We start from the raw sequence: 17981 nt of genomic DNA, 5'->3' as shown, positions 1-17981 counted from the left end.
AGGTGCAGCTGTGTAAAACACCCAAGCTTAACATGCAGCAAACTTAAGAGCTGAAGTCTCACCAGGTGTTATCAATACTTTAACATTTTCAACGTGCACAGAGAGATTTAGACATTTCCCACTGAAATGGTTGCTGAGACTCAAAAACATTTGAGTTCTTACAGGTACAAATACCTACCAAGGGAGAGCAGAGCACCAGAGCACTACCTAAGGCAACCGTGTCTTTGAAAAAAATCCCTTTTGTACCTATATGACACAAGGAACTTTAAAGTGAATTTGAGCTGTAAGAAATAACTCATGAAAACATGATCCCTCACCTGATGGGAAGGTCTGGTCTCACCAAAGAGAACAGAATACACCAGGAAAGCAAGAGACAGCCTAACGCGTGACCTTGCTTTTCACGTACAGCTGCTCAACTTGGCTAAGGGGATCCCATCTCAGAGCAGAGATCCCACATGCTGCCAAAGAGCTACTGAAAAGCCACATAACACCAGAAAGAAATGGGCTTAAGTGAAAGCAGCTATTGCATACTTGTAAGGCATTCCATTGAATCAGGTTTTGTTCAGCAGCATAGTATTAAATCAGCAAGAAGAGGTTTTCATTTTATTTCTGAGCACGTAAGAACATGGAGTTATCCTGCGTTAATCAACCCCCAGCCTACACACGACAGTTTTTACATGATTTTAGGGAGTCTATTTTCAGTTCCGGAAAAAAAAGCCCATTTGATATAGTTAAAAGGCATTGTTTTGTCAGCTCTCAAATGTGTGAGATTTAGCTAGGCAAAATGCCAACTACTGATGCTTCCAGGCAAAGCCATCTATTTAGCACCATGATAAAGAACTTACTGATGCTCCTGAACTTTGCTCTTCGATTTTTTTTTGTGTGTTTTTCTTTTTTAATCACTCTCTCAAGTCTGGCTATGCTCTTCCTCCAGAAAACTGAATCCAGTTCACACCGTATAAGAGTGGTGTGACAGATTGGAGCTGCAGAATGGTGGAGTTGCCATTCAGAGATGTAGAGTCGCATTTATTTTCAGCTGACTCCAACCTTTCCGCAGTTAAGCCTTCCTTCCTCTGTTTTCAATATGCAATGCTGAGCTTTTACTATCAATAATGCAAAAGGTGCAAATAAAGCAGAAGCTGGCCAAGAATGGCCATAAGCTGATACATTAAACTGCAGATATACGACACCTCTGACATCCGCACATATTTTCACAGCCTTTTTTGGCCTATTGTTGTGATGAAAATACAAAAAACGTTTGAGTGCACTGCTGCAAAAAGAAGTACTGAAGCTGGACAAAGCAGAACAGACAGAAAATAGAAAGAACTGGAGTTTCACTCATTTCCAACCCCCTTTCAACAACTTGGAGGAAGAGTTTGCAGCCACAGTCATCTCCCCTATGTCCTTGTTGGTGTTCAACTACCAGGATCTTACAAGAGCTAGAGTTTACCTTCATAAATACCACCAAGAGGGATTACTAAGGCCACATGCTTTCAGCTGGTAGAGAGATCAAAACTTTGATTTCATTTCAGGCTGCCCAGTAAGGGAGCTCTGGTCTTCGCAGGAAAACTGAAAGCTTCAGAGCTCAACAGCTCGTTTACATCAGGTCCCTCTTGGAAATCCATTCTGAATAAAATAATACTAACAAAGTCCCCGTCACAATTGTTTTTGGCCAAATCATTCTGGTTTAAGTTTTTTTAAAATGATGTTATTTGTTTAGATCTATTCTGCAATAACTCTTCCGATTAGATTTGCATCCCATCTCTCTCCAGGATAGCTCTCATAACAAGCTGCTATTACATTTCTTTAGCCAAAATGTACATTCTAGATTCAAATATTGCAAATTAAATCCCCTTCTTGCAACAATCCCCACCCTACCCCAAATAGGATTCAACATCTACGGGGAAGCCCAAGACTGACAGCACTGGACAGTGAATGTATGAAGTGCTTCTCAGTGAGAGCTCAGCATGAAGTAGTCCCCACCCCCTCTTAAATCAGATTATCCACTAACAGTATTTTTATAGAGCTTCAGAAGTTCCACATTTCTTGTCTGCAGCCAGTTTAACCTTCATTAGTTAATGAAGGCTAGCTAATTCCTACAGCAAAGTCACATTTCTTTTTAAGCAGGCCACAGCATAAATAATGAAAAACCACATTTTCAGGGAAAACTAATAAAATATTGCAATTAAATGTCTTGATTCATGTAATTTTGTAAAAGTAATAAATTCATATGCTGGGCCAAGTCTGCCAGCGCAGCAGATTGCTTACAATCAATTGTCTGATTGCAATGCCCTTGGCTTGACCACTGCTTTTCTCTGCTTGCATCGAGCGCCGACTGAGTACCTTAGCCCCGTGCTGAGAAGCCCCTCATTGATTACTATGTGCACCAATTGCTCCCTGCAGCCGTGCCGTGATGCACAGGCACCGCAGATCCAGGATGCTCAACCTAGAGACACCAACAGCCACCCTAAAACAGGAAAATAGCAAAGGTGAAACTGATAAAAAAGAAAAACTGGTAACTCAGCAGGATTCTAGAGACGTAACTGTATATAAAGCTAGAAAAGCCACTCAGATTCACATCAGTTATGTTTTAGAGTGGAGATAACCCCTGCCCACCTTAGAAGTGAACATGCAAGCATCAGGAAGCAGATTTCCCTGAGAACAAGCCGTTGTACGGATATTTCCCAAAGGACTTACCCCACTTTCTGCTGAAGCAGCAGATAGCGACCACAGGCAGAGCAGGGTATTGGATGAGCTAAAGCCCCGCTTTGATCAATATGGTAATTCCTACCCGGCTACTCGTTTTACCCAAGGCGAGTGCTAATGGGTGCAGGCAGCATTTTTGGGGTATCTTGAAGTGACAGATATTGTGGTTCATCAATTCAGTAATTTTATCAGGAGTGCCAGCGAAACTAATGCTTTCAAGAATTAACAGGCATCTGCTGTCCATCAAAAAGTGATCTGAATATAAAACAGGAATAAAAGGAAGTACACAAAAAAAATCTGCCTTAAATAATTTCGTGTCTTTGTGGATTACCCAAATATGGAGTATAAAGAAAAAATGCTTAAGGATAGCACTAACTGCCCAATTGCCTTAAGTACATCCAGTGAATTTATACTACCAACACAAAAAGGAGTATATATTTGAACAAATACACAACTTTTGTGACAGGGCTTGATCTTAAGTAATCTGATCAACACAAATAGCTCAGTGACAAAGTTTCAATGGTACTGGAGAACTTAAGGGATGCTCATACATTTAAGGAGTTGCAGAATTTGGCTCCAAGTGCCTAATATACAGCTGTAGAAAGTTAGAATTGGCTTCACCGGAGTTCAAATGGATTGTCAAGGCAGCCTCCTGTACTGAGATAGCTCAGACACCTCCTCAGAATTGTAATTTCTTTAGAGAAGGGAGAGATGATGTTGAAAAAGAACTAATACTTTTTGCCAGACTCCCAGTCAAATCAAATTAATAGGTTTTTGCAAGGTTTCTACATGGGTGCAGAGCAGAAAGATGGATAATATCTGTATTAGTGAAACATGCAGCTTTTCTGGCACCTAAGGAATACACCATATAATTAGAAAGCCATTAGATTTACTTCCAAATTTGACACTGCACAAATATAGCCTTTCCATTTTTGCAGGGTAGACTGAGAAGAGCCGGAAACACAAAAAAAGCCCTCTGACCACAGCACACAGTTCCCCAGTTCCCTCTGAATGGCCTCAGCACTCCAGACACCACCACTGAAGTCTGTCAACCTCACACAAAATAATCCCAGGCTTACACTGGCTGTCCACAGATCCTGGGGGTGGCGTGCAGCTTTGCACAGTGCTAATAAAGCATTTTTGACGTATTACCTACATTCTGTCCCTGAAGGTCACCATCATTGATAGGCAAAGCTTTTGTTGCCAATAACTGCATTCTGTTCCTCAGGCCAGATGATCGTAGATTATCACCTTGCAGAGAAGGCTGGCTTATTTTCCATTTCCTTCAGCTTTTTCATCTCTCAGATAATTTTTCCCTGGATAATCCCCTGAGAGTAAGCAAAATTAGCTCTAAAACATGTGGCAGAAAACCCTAATGTTCTCACCTCTCAATGAGAAACGTTTCACTGATGCCAGATTGCCTCAGCTGAGAAGCCTTTGCAAATTACTATTTCAGCCCTCAGGAAATCTCTGCTCCTGGGTATTGCACCAAGTTGCTTATTAAAAGTATCTTATTGACAAGAAAGTAGAATCGTGATATCTACAGTTTTACCTGCTTATCTGAAGACTCTGATGTTTAGCTCAGGTAACAGATTTTTCCTATTTGCAGCATTTTCGTGAAGAAGTGGTAAAAAAAAAAAAAAAACAAAAAAAAAACTTGGAGAAAATTGTTGCCATAAACTGTTATTTACACATTTCCTGAAAAGCTCTTTTTCTGCACAACAAACAAAAGCTCAGTGTAGAGACATCACTGAAAACCTCAAACAGGCTTTTAAGAGACACTAAACAAGAGTTTGAGCAACCATTTCATTTATCTGTTTTTCCTTTACCAATGGTTAAGGCCAATGCAGTGATGCTGGCTTGATGCTTTCCAGAGAATAGAGATGCTAAGAAAACAGGGCTGTTGAATTCATCACACCTCCTAATTCCACAATAGAGTTTCACTTCCACATGTGATCCACAGCTCAGAACAAATGCCAAATCTGCAAAGAAAGGTTGGGATGCAAAACGCATGCTGAGTGTTGTACAGAGCCTTTTACCTGAAGTACACGTACATATTTGTGATTGCCACAAAAAAATAAATAAATAAAAACCACAAATGGGAAACCACTGGCATGGGTTGAAAGGCCGCTGTCTGATGTATGTAGGATAGAGATTGATTATATTTTATAGGCAGAAATTAAAAACATAAATCCTCACAGCCTGAAAGAGTTCCTTTGTTCTAGGGAAGGGAAAAAACAAACACAAGTAGCCAGAATCTGTGAAATAGCACAATGTAAGTCTGGGAGATGGCAAGCTGCATCAGTTCTGCTTTGCACACGCAGCTGTCCTGCAGGAAGCAGCTTGCATGGAAGTGCTGCAGCTTTCCCCAGATAATACGAGCAGACCATGATGCTGAGGGCTTTTAAACTCACTGCCCTGCCCAGATGAGCAGGCAGAGCACGAAGATGCACTACATCGAAAGCAAAGGACTATTCTGAGCACGAGGATATTGATCCTGTTACGGGTACTCTACCAAAGCAAACACAGCTTGTCACCTGGAGGATTGGAGAGACAGCAGAGCCTGGGGTAGCTCCTCACAGCCTGTTTTTTAGCACAGCTTCTGCAGCATCTAAAACACACTTCTGCTTCCAGCTCCTTCTATACCCAACAAACGTGCTGGGAGGATTGATAAGACTGCCATCTACTGTCACAATTCAAGCTCTTCCTGCAGTTAAGGGATCAATCTCAGAAAAAGCTAAAAAATCAGAGCTCCCCAGCAAGAATAAGCTGGGCTGAGGGAGCTCCAGCAATGCACGGACAGGCAGCTCCGCACACAGCTGACTGCGTTCTCAAATGAAGCCCAATGCAAGTGGGGTAACAGTAGGGTAAGATTTTTGTGGGAGCAGTATGGATGGCTCAAAGATGCTTTTCCTCAAACTCGGAGAGCAGAAGGGCAGCTAGCAGCATGTCCCAGGGCTGCCCAAATCACCAGCTGGTCCTTGACAAGTCCGTCCCTCACCTAACTCACTGCTTGAGATGGAAAAAGAGCAGAGGAATGAGATTTTTGAGCTACAAAGACCCATTTTCATATATCAATCCACCAATACAGCTCCAAAAGCCCATACACGCAGACATTTGATAACATTTCCGTGCAAACAGGGGCCAACTTCCAATGGTTTAAGCGGTGCCCTTGGTTTCTAGGTGTGTGTCAAAACGAACAGTAGAGCACGTAACCAGGCATCGTGCCCACAGCACGAGTAAGACGCCTTGCACAACAGCCTCTTACACCACTTTGGTGCTTTGAGGCTGGGCAGAGCACGCATGATTTCCACCCACTGCCTGGTGCCTTACTTTACCTCCTTTGCTCCCACTTAGGGACAAGGCAGAGGAGCGATTTAGTCATAAACCGTTAAGCACTTAGAGCAATGATGAGCCGTAAATCACCAAAAAGGGACATCATGGCCCAACGTGAACTGCTTGCAGCATAAGAGGGGATTAGAAGTCATGTGTGAAGACACGGCTCTCCACCCATTCTTACTAACACTGCTTCGTGTCTTGCTCAGATGTGCTCCGTTTAATCAAATGAGAGCTAAATGATATTCCACCACCAGCATCAATCTGAAAGTTCTTTGTGTGGAGAGATACATGGCTAAGGCTCTGAATATAGCAGGGCAAATCTTTCTCTGCCATATATGTGTCGACAAAACGCTTATCTCCTGACAATTCTGGGAAAAAAATAGAATTCTTTACAGCAAACCAGGAGAATCCATACCAGAAAGACATTAAACATCCTTCTTCCACCAGGCCTTAACCCAGGGTTAAGGTTTGCAGAGCTTAAAGCAGCTAACTGGGAATTTGGCATTAACTCTGTATATTGATTTGTGCATTAATATGCCATTACCTCCACAATATGATAGTTGAAGCCTAGACAGTGTTCAAATGTATTCCTACTTTTTTTTTTTTACAGTCTCGTTAAATCACTCCTACTGTTTCTTCCATCTCCAGAGATACCTAATGAACTAGCTTCAAGTCTGTCATTAAGTCTTTCAGTTAGAAAAGAAGTTAACTGTGCAAAAATCACGGTGTTGTGTGTTTTGACATTGTAATATCGTGATTAAATGCCTTAAATGTTGCTGATCTTCAGGGACCCCGGCCATTAATTTCAGCTTGGGTTTGAAATGCTCATGAATTGTGAAGAACAATGTGATGTACCAGCAAGGAAGCCATGGGATGTTTCATGGGCAGGTGGTAAGCAAATGGATCGCTTATTTCTCAAGCAGCATTTCGGAAATAACACAGTCATGACTGACCACCAATGCACTCAAAAGGAAAATGTTCAGGCTCCAAATCCAAAAAAAGAGAAGTTTTTAATTCTTCACAGTACAAAGTAGAAAACTATCTACATCGTGACTGATTTACACCACCTTAGGACATGCCCCTAGTATACTAGATAGAAATTTATGTAATTGTTTCCAAGTCACCCTAGATATTAAGCACAGCATTAAATTCTGTACTTCCTGCAGTTTTTATTAAATGAGCATAATGCATTACAGATTCTGCAAATGACTCTGCTTTTGGCAAGGGGAAACAATATTGGGTAGGACCTCTCTTCGATAGTAGTCTTTCCTACCACGACAGCCTGAGGTAGGATTTTTGGCAGTTCGTTTCAAATTAAACTGCCTTTACACCAAAGGTACTGAAATTTCTGGAAAGATGCTGAATTTTGTGAGAGGCAGAAGAGGCATAGTGGCTGGATTGGTGCTCTCAGCTGAAGATTTTTCTGTTCTGGTTCAAGTTTCTGTTGAATAGCTAAAGCCTGTGACACATTTTGGCCCAAGAGCTCGTATTTGCATCTAGGCATGTTGTTAGATATTTAGCTGAATTTACAAAACCACATAAAGCAGCAGAAAGGGCTGCAGGAACCAAGTCTTACTAGCTTTATGATCTGCTGCCTTTAAAAAATAAGACTCACCCTGCCTTGATTTCCTCATCTGGAGTTGAGGAAGTGCTCTATGGACTCATGAATGCCCATGAAGTAGTTCACATTTTTAGAGAAATGGAACCAAAAGAAGGGCACAGGATTAGCATGCCATATATTAGCAAAAACCTGCCAGTTCTCTCTTCACCCGTTTTGACAGTGACTTCGGATCACAGCCACATCCCTTATGATAAACATTACCTGGGAGGCCAGGAAAAATACCAATCAGTCTGTGAGCTCCTCAGCCCAGCAGTGCACCTTTCCTGGGCTGATGAAAACCACAGCTATTTTCAAAATAGCTCATATTCATGAGCTCCCTTGGATAGCTTCAAAGAAAAGACCAGCTCTGACTGACTGAATGCTTGCTCCTGGCATTCAGCAGGTTCCACGCCGGGATCATTCCTCCTGGCACAGCACCAGCCTCTTCTGTCCCCCCTCCCAGCTGGCGACCTGGCATTTCACTGCTTATAAAAGAGGGCTGTGGGGTGCAGCAGTGCCAGCAATGCATCCCAAAGAATTGATCTGATTTCTTACTATAAAAGCAGTCCCCAGGTATCTGTCCCATTTTGTATTCAGCCACCCATACCGCAGAGGTGAAGTGTCCCTCCCTTAGTCCTTTCAAGGTTAACTGTGATAGAGGGGGAGAAAGAATTTGCCCTTCTCCATCACAAGGCCCACAAGTTCTATCATCTCACAAGCAATGCCATCTTCCCCCAGGATTTCCACATGAGTTTAGACCCTCTCTCACCCTAACTCCCTCAACAGGTCAGTGAGGGACCAAGATGCAACTGCTGCTCCTGCTTCATGCGTGGGGCTGCAGCCCCTCTTAACAGCCAAATTCAACACCTCCAAGCACATCCTTTCAGCTATTTATAAGCAGTTTAATACCTTAATATCTCATAAGCTTCCCAAATTCCCCAGATGCCATGTCACGTCTGTAGCGCCACACGGAGATGCTCCAAAGGCAATCTGCTTTTCTCACATCACACCCCAAGTGCTCACAAGGAACTCTCAGCTTTCCATATCCTCATTAAACACCTTAGTTGGATGGAGAGCAGCAGACTAAAGCCCAGATCCCTGAAAAACACAGTTATCTAAACAGAGTTCACCAGCTTCCAGGCTCTTCACAATGAGAATTCAGCTAAAGCCTCTCAGATCAAGCAAAGAGTTTGGCCATTGCTGCCATAAATTGATTAAAAGCCCACCAGGGACCAACTCCTTATTGTTTTATACCTCATCTGACCCCAGTGGGGGACAACTAAACATATATTTGCTTTCTGGTTTGAGCAAGACATTATAATTATGTATTGGCATCTCTTAGCAAAATTTAACCCCAATGACCCAGTGGGCAAAGCCTTCCCAATCTCACTCCAGCTGCAATATCAGCCTCCCTCCAAACTGCTTCTCCATATCTGTATATAGCTGAAACAAAAAATCCAAGCCTGTTACATCCCTTGGAGATTTGGAAAAAAAGTTATGGAGAATCCCATGGCATTTGCACCGAGCTCTGCCTTGTCCCCACTGCAAGCTCTGAAGCTCTGCTCACAGATGGAAGCTTTTTGTCACCTTTATCACACAAATGTATTGGTGCAAAGGCATGTAAACCGCAGCCAGGTTGTCTCTACACCAGTGTAAAAGATAATACAAAATGCAGGATGGTGACCAAGCCTGACAGACAATTTTGGACCTCCAGCTTTTACTCTACACCCTTATGTTACAGTTTCATTGATTTCCAGAGCCAGCCTACCCAAAAAATCAAGGTTATTTGAGTGGGAGCGCAACAGCGCATGGACCCATCTCCCAGCAGCAAAGCAGATACATCTCATGAGAAACATGAGAACAATATGTTCAAAATGCAACAGATTTGCTGTGCATGGAAGCAAGCAACCAGGGATTTATGTTTATCCTTACAAACCATGTAAAATGTGCTGTTCTGACAGCAATTCAAGGACTCATCAGTACCTTGGGTAGCCTTCTGCATTCCCCTTTGTGTGTTAAATCTTAAAAATGTTTCTACAGATGAACAGTATCTCCTCACAGCTGTGATATCTTTCAGATATCCTCAACAAGAAAAGCCCTCCTTTGGGTAAAGATGCCTGCTTTTTGGATTTTCCAGAACACTGCAATTTCAGCACAGGAAAGCATCAGTTGGCTAACACACAGCAAGCCAAGAGTTACAGCTGAATGCAGCATTTCATCGGGGCAGGCTGGTGAGGCTGCATCTATGCACAGGCGATCAGAACGGTGCCAGAAAGGGGCTGCACAAACTACTGATGCATTGCAGATAAAACGTAGAGCAGCCGAGCTGTTTTGGCAGCAAGCCTGTTGGAGTGGAGAGCAGGAATTCTGCCTCTGGGGTGGGAACACATATGTTCCTGCTTCTCCCTTTACCCAGTGTGGCCAATACTATTTTCAACACCAGAATAGCTTTAGGAAGTACAGGTGTGCAAGTATCCTATAGCTGTTTCACAGAGCCCAGACTCTGATATTCAATCCAGCTTTCCTTTTATAATTATGCAAATGCGCCATCTTTAGCATAGATAATCATTTAATTAGGCGATACTCCTACATAATTATATGAATTGTCCGTTGTGCCACTTATGTAGCAGCTAATTGTAGACTTCAGGAAACAGCATAGAAGTATCTTTAGCCCTACTGCACACACAGGGAAACCAAGACAAAGCAACACTACAGTCTCTTCCAGGGTCCCAGGTCAAACAGAGCCTGAGCTTGCTGGCACTGAATTAAGATGCAATTTTTTCTGATATTTGTAGGAAGGCCATAGGAAACAGGTAATGACTCCCACCAGCTTCTCCACATCACCCCTGGATCACAGTGCCTCCCCCTTAGCTAGAGTGAAGCCTCTTAATAAGAAAGTAGGCATACATTTAGCTTCTCTGTTGCTTGCCTTGAGATGAAGACACATTCTAGCATCTCTTCAAGCCTTGTTGCTTCCTATGTGTTTTTTCCTCTTTTGTTAATCAGAAAAAAAACTGAAACCTCAGTAGTTCTGCAAAACTTCAGTGTTTTCAGTGAAAAAATAATTTTCCTTGAACTTGATGTTCCCCAGAGTTCTCCAACGAATGCGGTGAAATTCTGACTCCAGAGCCACACCTAGCAGTGAACGCTGCATTTCACATGTCACACCACAACGTGCTAAAACAAAACTGATAATCTGAAAATAGATACGCTTTTAATTTGCGGCCAGAAATGTTTCATTAGAGAGGAAAAAATTATTCCTTCCTCAGTTTATACTCACTTTATACTTGCTTCCCTGCCTCATGAAACCAAATGAGAAAGATGCTAACAGTCTGAAGAATCTCTTCCATTTTGTGACACTCGTATAAGCCATTGTTTCATACGATCTGCAGACTCTGATAACTAAAGACAATCAACAGCGATCTGGAATTCAACTAACTGGAAAGCCTGGCAAGTTCTGGATTTGGCAGCATGTGATGGTGCCGTTTTTTTTTGCCTTGTGTTTAAGTCTCATTCTCACAAATTAATTATGAGAGCAGAAGTGTTCAATAGGACTTTTATTTGTTAAAATTCTGAGCTCTGTTTGGCACACAGTGGACTTGGAGCAATTGACCCACTCTGCCATCATACCCTCATGAGCTCAGTGGTAGCCTCAACTCATTAAAAGCTTCAGGATTCAGCTCCAGCTCCCTCCCCATGCTGCCACGAATGCCACACTTCATGGATTTGATTCTATTTGTATAATGTTCTAACCCAAGTTCACTTTGAAAATTTAAAAATTGCAATGTCAACCCTTCTCTCTGCCTTCTCCAGTAGTCTGTGCAATATTTCACGACAGATTCCTTTATCTACGGTTATAAAAAAAATATTTTTCTGTGAATTCCCTGACACCAGCCCACTTGAGACAAAGCTCTCTTGCGACATTCAAGCCTAGCATGAGCACCAGACTGAGATCAGATTTAAAGGAAGAAAAATTAAAAAGCAAAAAACTACACATCAGCAAAATTAGTTCTTTGAAACCATTTTCAACTGGCTGAACATCAGCTTGCTCTAACAGCAATCAATAAAACCCCATCTCCAAATCCTGGCATCCACAGGGTAATAAAATGTTGTAACCAGCAGAGAGCTGTAACAGAACTGTAGAGTCATGCTGCTGCAATACATTAAGTTACATAATAGAGACAGCCCGATCTACCACAGCTTCTCTTTAGAAACTCTTTTACCCAAAGATTGTTTCTCTCCATGGCATGAAAAAAATACCTAACTGCACTGGTCTGAGAAGCTTCTCTACCCGAGGATATTTTAGTGCCCAAGCCTTCAGACGCTCCTGTTGCACCAAGGACCAGCTGGTATCTGCACTCTGTTGCACTGGGCACTGTATAGAAATGAACTTTCTCAAAAAATAAGGCCTTTTCCACTGCTAAACTGCAGAGAAACTACTATTATTAGAAAGAAGGGACAGGCTAAACAGGCCAGAGAATTACCAACAGGAGGAATGGAAGATTACCAACTCCGTTTTCATAGATAATGATAGAGAGACTAAAGCTCACAGCCACAGAACTTCCTCGGTGCTGAAATGCCACTGATCTCAGGACCTGATTAAGAGTCCACACCCCTAAATACAAAGTTATAGGCACCACAGTCTCATTGGAAGCCATGGAAGAGCAACTCCTCTGCAAGTTTTATAGATCTGGATTTAAGTTGCTCAGGATCACAATGGAAGTTTCTAGCAGAGCAGATAACTGATGCCTAATTTAGGGACTTGATGTTCTCCAAACATTTGCTTCATAGCCTCCAATCCCTATTCCTGAGAATCTCGGGTATCTGGGGAAAAAAGGATTAGAAGTCTACTCCTCATCAATTCCATACAAAGACTCGAGCCATTCAGTGCACAGCACAATTCAGGGAAGTTTGGCATTTACCCCAGGTAATGAGATGACATGAGGTACTGCTTGAAAATTGATGCTTCACAAAGAGTTAGAGAAACAAAGATGGTATGGAAGGAGTTAAATCAATATTTCAGAAGGATTTATTAGTTCTGATGTGTCCCTGTCCTCCTCTCCGTATCTCCACAGGCTTGTTATCTCTTCTGTGACTGCCTTTCAGCCATTTTGTACCATAGCCAAGGACAGGCACATGGCCCACGAGCCAGTTCAGCTGGAGGGAGATGCTGTGTGTCACGAGGGTTGTGGGTGCTCAGCTTCCTGCCCCATGAACACCACCCCCCACACATTAATAACAGCATTTCCTACCTGCTGAATTTTGTGCCCTGCATACTGGGAACACAATGAAAGGCATGGCAAGGAACTGTGCTGGCAGAAGCTAGGGTATTTCCAGTGCCAGAGCAGTTCTTCAAACACATCCAGAGTCTGTATTTATTCTCTTGGCTACCCAAATTAACCTCCTGCCCCGGAGATGAATGAGCAGAATGAAGAGTAACATAGCTCCTGACTGTGCTTCTGTGCCCAGGGCTCATTTGTGACAAGGAGTAGGTGAAAGAAGGGCAGGGGACAGACACCTTCATATCTCATACAATATTTGCTGGCCAGCACAGACAGTCAAAGTAAGCGAGACAGCGGCAGTCTATTGTTAGTATTAATCAGTATTAAATTTCCACTCCCCTGCAAGAGCAGAGAAAAAGCTGTGATGACATTGATGATATGAGATACACCCCATTCCTGAGGGCCACACAGGAACAGGTACGCTAGTTATAAGCCATTGAAATACAGCATGGGTTCCTTGGAGATGGCTCTTATTCTGCACCAACTGAACGTTTTCCCAAAGGACACACAGGGGTTGGGAGCAGCTGTTATATACCTGTGCCTATTAACTTTCCTGGAAATAGGCATTTAAAATATGCATAGCCAATAAAAATAGTTTTGACTCGACTCCGACTCTTCCTTATCAGTGAAGGAGTGCGCAATGCAGAATAAGAACCCAATTTTTGTGTTAATACGTTACTTCTGGCTCAGAAAAACACATTTTTCTCCTAAAACTCATCTCCCACCACCATCACCCCCTTCCCTTCCCTAAAGGGGGCCTACAGGAAAGCTGGGGAGGGACTCCATCAGGGAGTGTAGTGATGGGACAAGGAATAATGTTTTTAAATTAAAAGAGGGGAGATTTAGGTTAGATATTAGAAATTCTTCACTATGATAGTGGTGAGGCACTGGCACAGGCTGCCCAGAGAAGCTGCAGATGCCCCATCCCTGGCAGTGCCCAAGGACAGGTTTGATAGGGCTTTGGGCAGCCTGGGCTGGTGGAAGGTGCTCTGCCAATGGCAGGATGTTTGGTATTAGATGATCTTTAAGGTCCCTTCCAACCCAAACCATTCCACGATTTTTCCTGGCAACAGAAAATTGGAGGAAAAAAAGTAAAGTAGTCAATTGTGTATCCACTACTCTTCAGGGTCTTGGAAACCAAGAACTAAAGCTTTTTTTATTCTCTGCATTACATATACTGAAGAGAAAAAATGATATTGTCACTTGGTCATCCCTATGCAATTCTCGTATTCTTGTCTGTAAGAAAAAAAAAAAAAAGTCTTATATGGACAAGCTTCTGGTTGTCTCTATCACTCCAGAAAAAAACACAGGTGCCGCTGAGAACCTGATTTGGAATTATATACTTCAGGTTATTTCATCACCTTCTTTTGCCAGCAAGACCAAATCAGGTTTTAAAGAATTCATTGCTACCTCATGTCCTTCCAGCTCCTACAGGAAAGGGAAGACAGGACCTGTGGAAATCTTACTGCAGAATTCTTCCACCATCATTTTGCAAGAGAAAAACAAGCAAGAGTCTTCATTTCTCTTCTAAAAAGAAGCCTCCCCAAAATCAAGGAAAAGCAGAAAATTCATCGGGGCCATAACAGCTGCTAACTTACACCATTATCACTCCATCCCTTCTCAAGGTCAGAGGCCGAAGGTTACTCATAACCTTAAAATTACAGGACACCACAAGCAAACATAATACACTGATTATTGTTAGAGGTCAATAAAGTTGCCCCAAACCATTTAGCTTAATTCCACCTTCTCAGCCTGACTAATACCTTAACAAAACAAGTCTCCCTGGAAATATTTATACATGTAGGTCTATGATCACATGATAATACATTGTTTTCTTTTTAAGAGACTGAAAGTATGTTGTAAGTCTTAAAACATGGTGGTTAGACAAACAAGTTTCACGTTCCCTCTTCAATACTGCATATGCAGACAGCTGAACTCATCCTGCCCATGCAAAGAAATATTTGACACCAAGTTCAACGTAATTTTCTCTGGCAGAAAAAATTTCCTGTGCACTAGCAAGAAAATTATTCTAAATGAAATTCCTTAGCCACCCAAAATACAATGCCAAGGGAAAAAGGAGACCAAATTTCAGTATAGCAACTTAAAACATATGAAATTCAATTTTGCTTCCAGGGTAATAACCACAAGAAATAACCAATTCTCCTCTCATTTCTGATTTAGACCAAACCCTTCTCACAAAGTATACTCATAAAAAGCCAGCCATAAATATAGTGACAGTGATCCTGCAAAATAGCCTATGAAATTTCTATCGATGCAGCGTAAGGTGTGCCCCAAGGAGACAAAAGTCCTTCAGAACAAAGGAACTACATCAAAGGATTGGAGCTCATTAAAGGAGACCCACCTCTTGCCTGCCATAATCATTTTTCAAAAATGGGCAAACCTGTGGACAACGTGATCCTTCTCACCCACCACACAAAAGGCATAAGGAACATTCATCAAGTGCTCTCAGATCTCTGTCGAAAAGATATTATTGCCATATTATAATTAGTTCTGCAATTCCCTGGAGCAAAGGTGGAATTTCAAATCATTCCAATAACCAACCTAATAAAGCCTTGTCCAGCCCTATTAGGGAATGGCGCATTTCCTTCAGCATGGCCTCTCCAATTTAACAGCTTCAAATCAGACACTTGATGTTCAGCTCAGCTTACCCGCACCATTGTGCTGAAATGCGATGGGTTCTGATCACATCTAAATTGCTGCAGCCCAGTAGGGTGTCTCCCAGTTTCCACAGAAGGTGTGAAAAGAATTAACCCTACAGATACAGCTAATGATAAAACCAAGGAAATGCCACACTAGGGTCTGAGCAAGCTGCTCTGTTTTGCTGTTCACAATATACAGATAACAATTTCTGCCACAGGAACTAGGAGGAAAAATTCCTCTAGAAAAACTTAGTAGCACCCCAATCCTCCTGTTACGCCGATCTTTAAGCTTCGGATGACTTCTCAGAGGTAATCTCCACTTTTTTTTTTAATGTTATCTAAACTAGCCAACAAGAACATGGAGCTATCAGCCAGATATCCAGCTGCTACCAGTTGGTATTGCTCCGTATGTCTGTAGACCAATTAAACCAGTTGCAGATTAGCTCCTAGCATCAAGACAGCTATTCTGAAAGCACAGAAAGCCCAGAGGTGATACTATAAGAAGTGTCAGGTTGTAAGCCTTCTTCCTAACAAAGGAGACGATACACTAACCTGCTAGACATGCCCATATTGGATCTGTCCTCTGCACAAAAGGGATTTGGAGTCACGGATACCGTATGCTTACGGGGGCACAGCTGTTCCCTTTCATAGCTTCGCCCTCCTGTGTTGGAGTAACCTGCTCCTGCTCTCCTGACAGACAGGCTCCCAACAGCCATGCATGCAGGCAGGCAGCCAGCTCAAGACAGCAGAAAGATACCCTTGCAATACTGTAAAAACACCTCCTGCTGAATCAAACAGTGCATTGAGCTAAAGCATTGCCAGCTTGGCTGATTTATACACATTACATGACCTTCTAATTTTGATGTGCCTATTTCAGATGCCTTTGAAAAAGTCAAGAGATTAATGAAAAGATATCTGTACTGGCTGATGACCTCTCTCCCTTACCACCTGCTCCATAAAATTACACGACAAGCTGTCTAGAGGCAAAGCAAGAGGTAAGGAAGATGAGATGGCAGCTGCCTGTAGAGAGGCCCTGGAAATGCTCCTGCTTGCTCTGATCTGACTTTGAGTCAAGCAGCTCTGCTTGGAAGAAGTCCTCTGCTTGGCAGAGACCAGTGAGTCAGAAGCGTAGGCTGTGCTGCGTTAGCAAAACTGAGCTCTGAGCAGAATAACAATGGGCTTTCTCTCATCTTCCTTCCTGTACCTAATTACAGCACCAAAGCAAAACCCGCGGCGCCTCCATCGCTGCCCTTCTCCAGGTACCCCTCGGGCCAGACACCTGCTCAACGCTGTTCTGCGGAAGACGTCTCCCGCGGAATTATTTCATTACTTTTTCAGACAACTGATACATATCCCTCCAGGAGCAGAATGCTCCTAACAAGTGAACGTCTCAAAAACCCCTCCAGGGGTTAGCTGTAGCAGTAAGAGTAAATAAACTCAGCAGGCAGGGTTTAGTAGCACCTTGTACCGCAGTGTCCCCAAGAACATCATCAAGCTACAGTTCACAAAACCCAAGAAAAGAGCATGCACTTACATTCCAGCTGCAGCCAGGCTGGAAGAACATTTTAGCGTTTTCCTCCATTTCACGTTCCTGTATCCAGTCCACTTGCAAGTCAGCATTTTTTTCAGTAGCACCTGCAGGTGTGAAGTGCTCTGAAGGTGCTGGGGAACAAACAGAAACTCAGTGAGGTTGAATCCTTGGAGGGAGAAGAGCTTACTCTTCTATTTCCAGCAACAAGTAACATAATCAAAGTAATTACATCTAAGCAGTAAGGATAGGTGCTGCCATCCGCCTTTAAGTCTTCTCTGTCCGCCCCCTCACACAGAGAAACACTCAGGGGAAAAAGCCACTTCTGACCCGAGGTATGACTAAAAGGCAGGCAGGTCAAAAAAAAATGAGATCAGTACTACTCCCCTGTCTTATTTCCTTGTTCAATAGATTAAGGGGCAATTAAAGCCTTAACAATGCCCTTTATTATTCCCAGGTGGATAGGAGAGGGTTGCTGAAACACTGGACCCTAATGCAGGTGAGTTAATTTATGGCAACGGAGGCTCTGGCCTCAGTCTGGGTGTTTCTAAAACACTGAAAACACAATCTGGTTGTATTATAACTTGTCTTCAATATTACAAACAAATTTACCCACAAAATCCAGGGAGATCAATCAGCAGAATATATATTTTGGCAAATCAACAGCATCTTAGGTAGTTTATCTGACTGAGGCATCTTTGAATAAATTACGCAACCTGTATCTTAAATATGTTTGTCTTTCTATCTGATTAATTAAAAGCATGGCTTATTTTGTAAGCTAGTCAAAAGTAATTTTTGACAGCTCTAGTGATGAATGCCTTCCAAAGGGAGGAATTCCTTACCAGTTATAAAGAGAGCAGCATTGC

At 42.6% G+C, this 17981-nt stretch overlaps 1 long non-coding RNA gene across 3 annotated transcripts in view; it reads right to left on the bottom strand.

Moving 5' to 3' along the window:
• Window positions 1-17497, bottom strand: part of LOC118177454 — a 28195-nt gene extending 10698 nt beyond the window's left edge. For 2 of the 3 annotated variants that reach the window (XR_004755801.1, XR_004755803.1), the window contains exons 1-2: window positions 17348-17497; window positions 17122-17249 (exon numbers count right to left, since the gene is read on the bottom strand). This is a non-coding gene — a long non-coding RNA (uncharacterized LOC118177454). Of the gene's footprint in view, window positions 1-4813; window positions 5433-17121; window positions 17250-17347 lie in introns of those variants that run through there. The other variant, XR_004755802.1, reaches the window with a different exon arrangement.
• Window positions 17498-17981: the final 484 nt, after the last annotated feature.

The sequence above is a fragment of the Oxyura jamaicensis genome, chromosome 22 (genome assembly GCF_011077185.1).
Source record: "Oxyura jamaicensis isolate SHBP4307 breed ruddy duck chromosome 22, BPBGC_Ojam_1.0, whole genome shotgun sequence".
Classification (NCBI taxonomy): Eukaryota; Metazoa; Chordata; class Aves; order Anseriformes; family Anatidae; genus Oxyura; species Oxyura jamaicensis.
Note: the sequence above shows the minus strand (reverse complement) of the source record. Positions and strands in the feature narration are given on the sequence as shown.